At 43.1% G+C, this 11,426-nt stretch overlaps 1 protein-coding gene across 1 annotated transcript in view; it reads right to left on the bottom strand.

Annotated features, from left to right (window-relative positions):
- The window catches only part of LOC112160296 (adhesion G-protein coupled receptor G5), a gene marked incomplete in the record, with an annotated part of 202,014 nt that overhangs the window by 166,302 nt on the left and 24,286 nt on the right, over positions 1-11,426 (bottom strand).

Here is an 11,426-nt window from a genome sequence, read left to right on the forward strand (position 1 = left end):
AACGACTGCGCAGACTCACATCTTGGGCAGCAGAGTGCAGAGCATTGTCACTGGAAGATGGCAGATCTGGGCGTCTGGCAGGAGGACGTCCGCGTCGAGGGACTTGAGCCAGCTCCACATTGTCATCTGTCGACACAAACGCAGGCTTAAGTCGGTCTACTGACACCAGCTCTCTGCGCCCACCCATGTCCAAAACAAAACATTTGTCCCCCTTTTCCAGGATGCGGAACGGACCATCGTAAGGAGGGTGAAGGGGTGAGCGGTGAGCATCATGTCGAACAAAAACAAACTGAGCTGACTGGAGTGTGGCAGGTATAAACGACCGAGGAATGCAGTGGTGCACAGGTCCCGGAGCTGACGGCAAGCGGGGACCAGGGGCAGGCGACTAACAAAAACTCCCCTGGGATCCGTAGCGGCTGTCCAAACACCAACTCAGCAGAGGACGCATCTAGGTCAGCCTTGGGTGAGAGCGCAGCCCGAGCAGGACCCATGGCAATCGATCTATCCAACAGTCACCAGTGAGCGCAGCCCGCAGAGCAGCCTTAAGAGAGCGGTGGAAACGCTCACATAACCCGTTCGCCTGAGGGTGATAAGCCGCAGTACGGTGCACCTGCACCCCTAAGGACTGCATTGTTCCTGACCAGAGTTCTGAAACAAACTGGGGGCCCCTGTTCGAAGTTATGTATGATGGCAGGCCAAAACGGGCAACCCAGGTAGAGAGGAACGCATGGACCACGTCGGCAGATGCAGTAGAGGAGAGAGGCACGACTTCAGGCCACCTGGTGGTCCGATCTATCATTGTCAACAAGTGCGTGAAACCCTTTGATGGAGGCAGAGGACCAACCAAATCCACGTGCACATGGTCGAAACGTTTGGCAGGGATCCGAAACGGCTCTAGGGGGGCTTTAGTATGCCGGTGAACTTTGGCCCGCTGACACGCAACACACGATGCGGCCCATCCCTTCACGTCTTTCCGCAACCCAGGCCACACGAAACGGGAACTGACCAGCTTCACTGACGCACGTACACCCGGGTGCGAGAGGGAATGAACAGAATCAAAAATGCGCCGACGCTATCCAGCTGGCACTACAGGCCGCGACCATCCTGTGGAAACATCACACAGGAGAGTCGGACCACCATCTTGCCACACCACCTCCTCAAGCTTGAGGCCTGAACTCCCGGAGCGGAGGGCAACGATGTCTGCATCACCAGGCTGCTCAGCAGCCATAGCAGAAAAATCTGTACCAAAAAGCACTGGGGACACGAGCACACGCAAGAGGCAGTCTGCGACAGTGTTGGATTTTCCGGCCACGTGACGTATGTCAGTTGTAAACTCGGAGATGGCTGCTAGGTGCCGCTGCTGACGTGCAGACCAAGGTTCACTCACCTTAGCCATTGCAAACGTGAGGGGCTTGTGGTCCACGTACGCAGTGAAAGAACGACCTTCGAACAAAAAACGGAAATGGCGAGTCGCCAAATACAGAGAAAGCAACTCGCGATCAAAGACACTGTACTTGCGTTCTCGACTCTGCAACTTGCGGCTAAAAAACGCAAGAGGCTGCCACGTGTCCGCCACTCGCTGCTCCACAACAGCACCAACTGCTATGTCCGAAGCGTCAGTACTCAGCACAATCTCAGCGTCAGGGTCTGGATGTGCGAGGAGAGCGGCCTTGGCTAAGGCTGACTTAGCTCCGTCAAAAGCTGCAACACGGTCTGACGTCCATTCTACCGGATCCGTGGCCTTTTTTGAACGTAAAGCGTCATAAAGCGGCTGTAACAGGTGTGCAGCCCCGGGAATGAACCGGTTATAAAAGTTCACCATCCCCAAAAAACTCCTGCAGAGCTTTAATCGCAGTTGGACGCGGAAAATTTGCCACCGCCTGGACTTTAGAGGGCAGGGGGACTGCCCCCTGTGCCGAAATGCGATGACCCAAAAAATCGATGGCTGGCAAGCCGAACTGGCATTTGGCCGGGTTGACGATCAACCCATGAGTTTCCAAACGCTGGAAAACCTCCCTGAGGTGAATGAGGTGCTCCTCGGTGGAGGAGCTGGCTACCAAAATGTCGTCTAGATAGACAAACACGAACTCAAGGTCACGCAACACCGAGTCCGTCAACCTCTGAAAAGTTTGGGCTGCACCTTTAAGACCAAAGGGAATGCGCAGGAACTCAAAAAGCCCAAATGGGGTGATCACTGCGGTCTTGGGCACGTCGTCGGCCTGCACTGGAACCTGGTGGTAACCGCGCACCAGGTCCACTTTAGAAAAAATTGAAGCGCCGCACAAACGAACCGAGAAATCCTGAATGTGAGGGATTGGATAACGATCTGGTGTTGTGGCGTCGTTCAAACGGCGAAAATCCCCGCATGGGCGCCAGGACCCATCTGCTTTGGGCACCATGTGGAGGGGCGACGCCCACGGGCTGTTAGAGCGCCTCACGATGCCCAGTCTCTCCATGGTGGCAAACTCCTCTTTTGCTATCGCCAGTTTTGCCGCGTCAAGGCGCCGTGCACGAGCAAAAACTGGCGGGCCCTTAGTGGGGATGAAGTGCTCTACTCCATGCTTGGCCACCGTGGAGGAAAAAGCTGGGGTGGTCAAAGACGGGAACTCGGCGAGTAAACACTGAAAAGCGTCATCGCTGGACAAAAAATGCGCATGCATGACTAGCCCAGATCCCCCAGCAGCACATGGAACAGTAGAAAACGTAACTGTATCGATTAGCCTGTGGTTAGCAATGTCCACTAACAGCCCATGTGCACACAGAAAATCTGCACCGATAATGGGAACCGAAACGGAGGCAACTATAAAATCCCAACTGAACTCACGTCCATGAAATGAAACAGTTGTCCATTTGGTCCCAAAAGTCCCGATTGCAGATCCGTTAGCCGCACACAGCGGCGGTCCACTGGTGGATGTCTCTGAGCCGGTGGAGGGAACCAAACTCTTCTGGGAGCCAGAGTCCACCAGGAAACGACGTCCGGAACGAGAATCTTCGACGAAGAGCAGCTCTCCACGTTCGCCAGCACCCACAGCTGCTACTGAGTGCCGGCCGCTGCGTTTCCCGGACTGGAAAACGAACACGGCGGGACACAACGCTTCGCCTTCCTGCCGAACTTCTGATGGAAGCGGCACAGGGAGTTCCCGCGGCGCGCGCTCACGCCGACTGCAGACACCGATGGCGGTACGTCCTCCGTCTCCTGCTGGTTCAACTGTGCCTCAGATGTTATGTGTTGCACGGAGAAACGTCTGGTAGCAAGCAGGACTCGGTCCGCTTCCTCAGCCAGTCCTCTGTAATCTCCCGCCGCCAGGCATGGAGAGTTAGCCAAAGCCGCGCGCACGGGCGGCGGAAGCTGCCGTAAAAAAATGTGCGGGAAAAGAAAACCGCCGTCGTCCGAGCCGACCAGGGATAGCATGTTGTCCATTAAGTCCACGGCCGAACCGTCTCCCAGTCCCGGCATGCTGAGGATCCTCTCAGCTCTCTCCGGAGCCGACAGGCTGTATCTCCGTAGCAGAAGCTCCTTCAGGGCGTTGTACTTTCCCCGCGGGGGAGGGCTGCGCAGCAGCGGCATAGCCCTGCGCGTGGACTGCTGATCCAAAGCAGCCACCACCAGGTAATACCTGGCTTCGTCGGCATGCACGCCGCGCAGATGAAAAAGAGCCTCGACATGTTGGAACCAGGAGGCGGGATCGCTCTGCCAGAACTCGGGCAGCTTCACGGCGGCAGCGGCGGCTAGCGTGGACGGATCCCCCGCGCGTGAGACGGCGAGGCGCTGGATGATGCCGAAGAGACTTACACGTCTGCTGGCTCTGACATGTTCGCATTCGAGGTCACCAATGTGGCAATGAAGAAAAGGAGACTTCTTTATCTTCAGAACATGAAGCTTTATTCATTCATGTGCCAACAAACTTAAGGGGGGTAAGTCATCATATATATACACGTGGCAATCAGGCCACACCCTCAACAACCGCATAGCCTGATGGGTGTGAAGTCCAAAGCGTAGAGGTAACGCCACACTGTATTCATTACTACAATTTTGTGTTGGAACAATGTCAAAATTTTAAAATTTGTTCATTAAAATGTTTTGCTTTGGTGCACATGAGGAACCATAACATAGCTGCTCATTCTACAGGACCTAAAACTGAAATGTCTCTGTAAATTGTTTGTTGGATTGTTGGAGTGACAAACTCCCAGGATAGCAAAAACAATCCAAATATTGTGGCTAGTATTCGCCTCCAAAACAGACGCGTTTTTTCTACAAAGACATCAGGATGGTCATTTTAAGCGTATTTGAATACCTCTTAAGTAGGGGTGTAACAGCATAAAGTTCAAGGTTTGGATACATGTCATGGTTTTAGAGACACGGTTCAGATAATTTTCCAGATCAGCAAAAGGAAAATAAATAACTAGACTAAATTAAAGCTAAAAAGTTGTAGCTAGCTAGTTATTGAAAAGTTTTAAGACAATTATTTTTAAGAAAACGTAAAACACTTCAAACACACACATATTACATCAAAAAGTTGCTCATTAAGGCGCATTTATATAAAGAATATACATATAACATCTTTGATCTCATAAATATTCTCTATGCATAAAAATACTAAATATATTTATATGATCAAAAGTGGATCATTGGCACTGCATCCTTAAATAAGCCGGACAGACGTACGGATAGATAAAAGAACTACTACTTTAAATACTTTATTGTGTCCCCTGTTGCTTGAATAAACTCTCCCTCCCTCCTTTCCCTCACTATATCCTTCTCTGTTGACCGACCAACGTAACAAGTACCACAGTTTTACACTATCTGACAGCATCCCAGCCCTGCGACGGACTGGCAACCTGTCCAGGGTGTACCCCGCCTTCGCCCATCAGTAGCCGGGATAGGCTCTGGCACCCCCGTGACCCCGCAAGGGAAGAAGCGGCCAAGACGATGGATGGATGGATGGACAGCATCCCACAGGGGGCTAAACCGCTAAACACAATCTATATCTGTTACTTTTTTTGTACCATCAGAAAAACATTTTATTACCTGATTGTCCATTAGAAGAACTCTGTTGGACTTGTGCCTCTCCTGCAGAAGGAACAAAAAAGAATAAAACAAATTATTAAGAGAACAGCATTGTTTGACAGTAGATATGGAGGAGGAGGAGGGTGTTCATGCAGACTCAATGGCCTTTTGGAATGTATATAAACAGACCCTCAAATTCCAAAGGCTCAATTGTAACTATTGAATATGGTTGAAAAAACAAAACATATCCATTACATTCCCTGTAGGAGGTATAAACCAATAGTAAGTAAAGAATAAGAACAGTTAACATTACACCGCAACAAAGGTTTGTGATATTTTTCTGAGAACTAAATCCAACTCAACTGTCATATATGCCAAGGAAACATTATCTGAATTTAAATTTGCTTTCAGCTGCATTAATCTCTCACTGATCCTAGCTGCCTATCAATATTCTTGAGATGCTCTGCAGGAAATGCCTGCGTCTTCCTCAAGTATGAGCCGATATCTTCACTAGCCTTTTTCTTAATTGTCAGGAAGTTGGCATCATATTCGCACATGTTACCAAAATCATAAGGCTAAAATACTAATGCTGACATTTGCATGACTCAGTTGCTTAACGTTGGACTTATGGATCTGATCGCTCATTTGATGTGGGTTTGATGGGAATAATTATAATTCTGATTCTGATCCTTGAGGTTATTTTTGTTTACTTGTTAAAATGGTCTATACGTTTACTCTGATACGTTTTTATATAGATGGAAACAATGCTTACAATGAAACCACAAGTTTTTTTTTTAATCTCTAGAATCCAAAACATCTAATAGGCTTCAAAAATATCCTACAGTTGAAAATAAGGTTAATTTTAATATGACAATAGACAACAGGGTAGACAGGTGGCCGCCTCAAAGTTCATCCGCTCTTAACCCTCGACTAAAAGTTTTCATTGAGAAAATTGATCTTGTGGATATTTGGAAGAAACAGAACCCTGATACTTATCTTTAAACATAATACATATACAAAGACTGCTCTAGCCCTTGTGCTGTCTTATGGGGTCCAGGCACCTCCACTACGATATTATTTGCAATGTTGCGATCACAACTTTTAACTAATTCAAGCAAACTCCGCAATTTGTTGCACTCCTTGCAACTTTACATTTTCAATGTCTGACTCTCTTTTATTTCCCCACTTTCTTTTGCCCTCTTCGGTTTTTTTTTCTCTTGAAGATGCGCAATAATGGCCATTACTTTACGTAAGGGGTAATCACACTTTTTCGGCATGCGAGCTACTTTTGAGATGACCTATACACACACGCACACACGCACACAAATATATATATATATATATATATATATATATATACATATGTAGTAAGATTCTCATATTTATATGACTAAATAGAAAGACTCATACTAAAAAGAAGATTTTTGAGTAAATTAAACAATCAATTTGAATTAAATGGATACATTTTGGTAAATATTTCTGATTACAGCAGGATAAAAGTTTTCACTGTCATTTTGACCTTAACAGCTTGTTGAATCAGATCCGTGTTTTCCTATTTGTCGTGCAGCGCTGGAACCAGAGTTGTTGCATATACACTCTTTGAGGTTCTTGTTGACTGACTGACCTTGGGTCACTCACATTACGGAGACTGACACTGAACGTTCACATTCTGAAAGTGAGGAGCGAGGAAAAACAAGGAAAACTCTGCATCTTGTGCTCAATTTTTTTTTTCCTTGTCTTTATCTTTTTGAGACTAGCATGTGCTATTGGCAGGATCAAGCAGATATCCCAGACCCTCCAGGATTTTGTGGCAGATTTTTATGATTATTGCAGCCTAAAATGCCTGATGTTGTGACAGTTTTTGTTAGAAGTTGTGATAAAAGTTTCAATGTTTTTAAATATATACTCTGCTCACAATAATTAAAGGAACACTTTTTTATTGAGCCTGGCAGGAATTGAATTAAACCTGTCTGATAATTCTCTCGTTGGTTAACCAGCAGAGGGCCTCGTTAATCAATTCCAGCTGTATTGGTGTTCATGGAATTAACAACAGGTGCACTTCAGTGGCAACAATTAGAAAACCCTCCAAACAGGACTGGTGTTACATGTGGAGGTCATTTCAAGTTTCTCCCTCTTGATCTTTTTGGCTGGTTCTCCACTCGTGCTGATTTTGTCTTGATAATTATCTCTACTGGCAGTATGAGGAGATTCCTTAACCCCACAGAAGTTGCACGGGTTGTCCAACTTCTCCAGGATGGCACATCCACACGTGCTGCAGCAAGAAGGTTTAATGTGTCTCCCAGCACAATCTCCAGAACATGGAGGAGATTTCAGGAGACTGGTGGTTATTCTGGGAGAACTGGACAAGACCGTAGAAGGTCCTCAACCCCTCAGCAGGACCGATACCTGCTCCTTTGTGCAAGGAGGAACAGGCTGAGCACTGCTCGTGCCCTACAGGACCTAAAACTGAAATGTCTCTGTAAATTGTTTGTTAGATTGTTGGAGTAACAAACTCCCAGGATAGCAAAAACAATCCAAATATTGTGGCTAGTATGCGCCTCCAAAACAGACATGTTTTCTGCAAAGACATGAGGAGGGTCATTTTAAGCGTATTTGAATACTGCGTAGGACTTTTTCCTCTTAAGTAGGGGTATAACAGATCATAAAATTGAAGATTTGGATACATGTCATAGTTTTAGAGACACGGTTTGGATAATTTTCCAGATCAGAAAAAGGAAAATAAATAACTAGACTAGATTAAAGCTAAAAAGTTGTAGCTAACTAGTTATTGTAAAGTTTTAAGACAATTATTTTTAAGAAAACATAAACACTTCAAACACACATATATTACATCAAAAAGTTGCTCATTAAGGCACATTTATATAAAGAATACACATATAACATCTTTGGTCTCATAAATATTCTCTATGCATAAAAATACTAAATATATTTATATGAACAAAAGTGGATCATTGGCACTGCATCCTTAAATAAGCCAGACAGACGTACGGATAGATAGAAGAACTTACTACTTTAAATACTTTATTGTGTCCCCTGTTGCTTGAATAAACTCCCCCTCCCTCCTTTGCCTCACTATATCCTTCGCTGTTGACCGATCAACGTAACAAGTACCACAGTTTTACACTATTTGACACAGCATTCCACAGGGGGCTACACCGCTAAACACAATCTATATCTGTTACTTTTGTTGTAACATCAGAAAAACATTTTATCACCTGGTGGTCCATTAGAAGAATTCTGTGAGCCAGATCCCTTTTCTGCAGAAGGAACAAAAAAGAATAAAACAAATTATTAAGAGAACAGCATTGTTTGACAGCAGATATGAGGGAGGAGGAGGGCGTTCGTGCAGAATGAATGGCCTTTTGGAATGTATATAAACAGACCCTCAAATTCCAAAGGCTCAATTGTAACTATTGAATATGGTTGGAAAAACAAAACATATCCATTACATTCCCTGTAGGAGGTATAAACCAATAGTAAGTAAAGAATAAGAACAGTTAACATTACACCGCAACAAAGGTTTGTGATATTTTTCTGAGAACTAAATCTAACTCAACTCACATATATGCCAAGGAAACATTATCTGAATTTAAATTTGCTCTCACTGATCCTAGCTGCCTATCAACATTCTTGAGATGCTCTGCAGGAAATGCCTGCGTCTTCCTGAAGTATGAGCCGATATCTTCACTAGGCTTTTTCTTAATTGTCAGGAAATTTACATCATATTAGCACACATTGCCAAAGTTGTCCCTGTTTGCTGTTGTAAAGGTGTCTTAATGTGAACGCAAAAGTCAATATTACTGAAATTAACCCAAAATATACCGAGTGGACCTTTGTATGAAGGCTATTTTTATAACTGGACCCATTGAAATTTTAACTGGTTCCCCATGGATTAAAGGGTCATTCCTAATGGCTATCGCCAATGGCTTAGTAGCCAGAATAAATAAAAGTGGGCTGAGGGGACAATCCTGACGAGTTCCATGGTGTAGTCTGAAGGATATAGAGTAAGTATCATTAGTAAGTACCAAAGCAGAAGGAGAGGCATATAAAATCTCTATCCAAGATAAGAAAGAACTGCCAAATCCAAATCTATGTAGGGTTTCAAAAAGATAATCCCAGTAAACCCTTTGGCATCCATAAAAAGAAGACACTCAGATTCACTGACACTGGAAGAATATTAATAAAGTCTTCTTCACAAAAAAGATTGTATACATTCATCTTTGTGACAAGTCTTCTGAAACTCCCACTTTGGTTTCCTCCAAGGACTCTTTAGTCGGTATCTAGGGGTGACTGTGGTGTCCCTTAGAGAAAATCTACTTTCTCTCAGTCGGCCTTTTCCTACAGAGCTGTCAAAGAACGGAACAGACTTCCAACAAATCTCAAAAACATAGCAGACTTCTGCAGTTTTTCACAAGGTGCCAAATAATGGATTCTGAAGTATCAATCTTGCTCACATTAACTGGCAGGTATTTTGTCATCAGGTGTTACACTGATATACACATCATTTGATGGCTATTAGAGAACCAGACCATTGGTGTAGTTAGTTTATTTTTAGTTGTAAACATGATTATTTTTGTGTTGTCGTGTTGCTTGTATAAATTGGTAAATCTTTTTTATTTTGCATTATTTTCATAAAATATTTCATATGTTTTATATTATATTTCATATTGCATTGGTTTTGTAACCTGCTTGATAATGGGTTTTATATGGCATTTCCTTTTTAAAAACTGCCTAAATTGGTTAATATGATTATAATTTTTATGCATAATGTCTTATTTTGTAAAGGACTCCAGATGTAAATTATCTATTAAGCTATAATCTGGTACAAGCATCTTTGCTTTTTGATATCAATGTATTTGTATGCTGTCTTGATGAATTAATAAACTAAACTTTATTAGGACTCAAAATGAGAGGTGCTCCATGTGTGCATGATAAAGAAATCTAAATATATGTTGACCTTCTTTTAAAAGATTTTGACATTTAAATATAACATGGCATGCTCCACCAATGATACACAAGAGGTGGTATATTCAATAACATTTTTCCAGGTTGGCAAGCATTTCTTTCTGCAGTTGTCTGTCTTCTTAGTGTCTCTATTTACAAAGCTCTTTTTAAATTTCCAGTGTTTTGTCCAATTCCCTAAATGACATTTTCATGACATTCCCCATCAGGAGTTCATGTTACTCCTTCAAGGATTGTCTGCTTCAGGTTTTTATCTTGTGCAAATCAGCAACACATGGTTGATAAAAGATGAGTGAAAGTGCTAACCAATAAACTGTATATTATTTATAACTATAGAGATACATCTTACCCATGTACTCACCCAAAACCTTCTCGACTACCTTCTCGACTACCTTCTCGACTGCCTTCTCGACTGCCTTCTTGACTGCCTTCTCGACTGCCTGTTTGCATTCCTTCCTGTAAAACAAACAAAATCCAGCAAAATTCACAAGCTGATCATCCTCGGAACCATGTCAGCAGAAGACAGTTGAAATGGATAGTTAGACATTATTTAAATCAACAGTTTATTTCCAAAATACAAGTTCACAGAGCTTGATTGAGAAAGAAACAATCAGAATAAAGCAAACATGAAAACAGTTTGAGTCAAAGTAGTAAATTGTAAAACAGCCAGACTAATTAAAAAACCTTTGACTAATTTTTGATTGTCGATTATCACTCTTGGAATGTGTTCTTAAATTAGTCCAGTCTGTGATTCTGCCTTTAGGTAATGATAGACTGCATGAAACTTCCAGAAATGTCATAACACCTGAATCAAACCTGTCAAAGCTTTGAAGGGACATCCACAGCACCATCTATCGGTCACATGCAGGAGTAACGTTAAAGTTAGTCAAACCCAAATGGTTGTAAAGGAGAAAGTGTTCTGTCTGGCTGCAAAATGCTTTTTTAAATAACAAGTTTGTTATAATCTGCCTAAAGTCACTTTTTACATGTACTGTTGAAGGTCAGTTAAAACAAACTTCATTTATTTTGTTGCTAAGATAAGATTTCTGCTTATTAAGGTTATATAACTAACGCAACAGCAAACACTGAAACAACTTTGAGACACACATATCAGTTTATGGAGTCATTCTATGGAACTCACTGGACTCTACTTTGAAATAAACTATGGTACTAGCATAGCTGCATTCAAAATAATCTGTAAAGATGGGATTTTAGATAAAAACAAGCAGGAAAAATAATTGGGACAATACACAAATATAAGCCACAGACCGAGATGGGTTAGGGAGGGGTTAGAAATGTAAAGTTGTGAAAGATTTGTTGTTTCTGTTGTTTATAATGTCGCCTTTTTGCTTCTCGTTTTAAAAAGGGAATAAATTATAAAAGATTTTTTTCTTCATTCTGTTCCAATTGTTCAATCTTAAATAATGGCTAATAT

Source organism: Oryzias melastigma, linkage group LG3 (assembly GCF_002922805.2).
Source record: "Oryzias melastigma strain HK-1 linkage group LG3, ASM292280v2, whole genome shotgun sequence".
In the NCBI taxonomy this organism is placed as follows: Eukaryota; Metazoa; Chordata; class Actinopteri; order Beloniformes; family Adrianichthyidae; genus Oryzias; species Oryzias melastigma.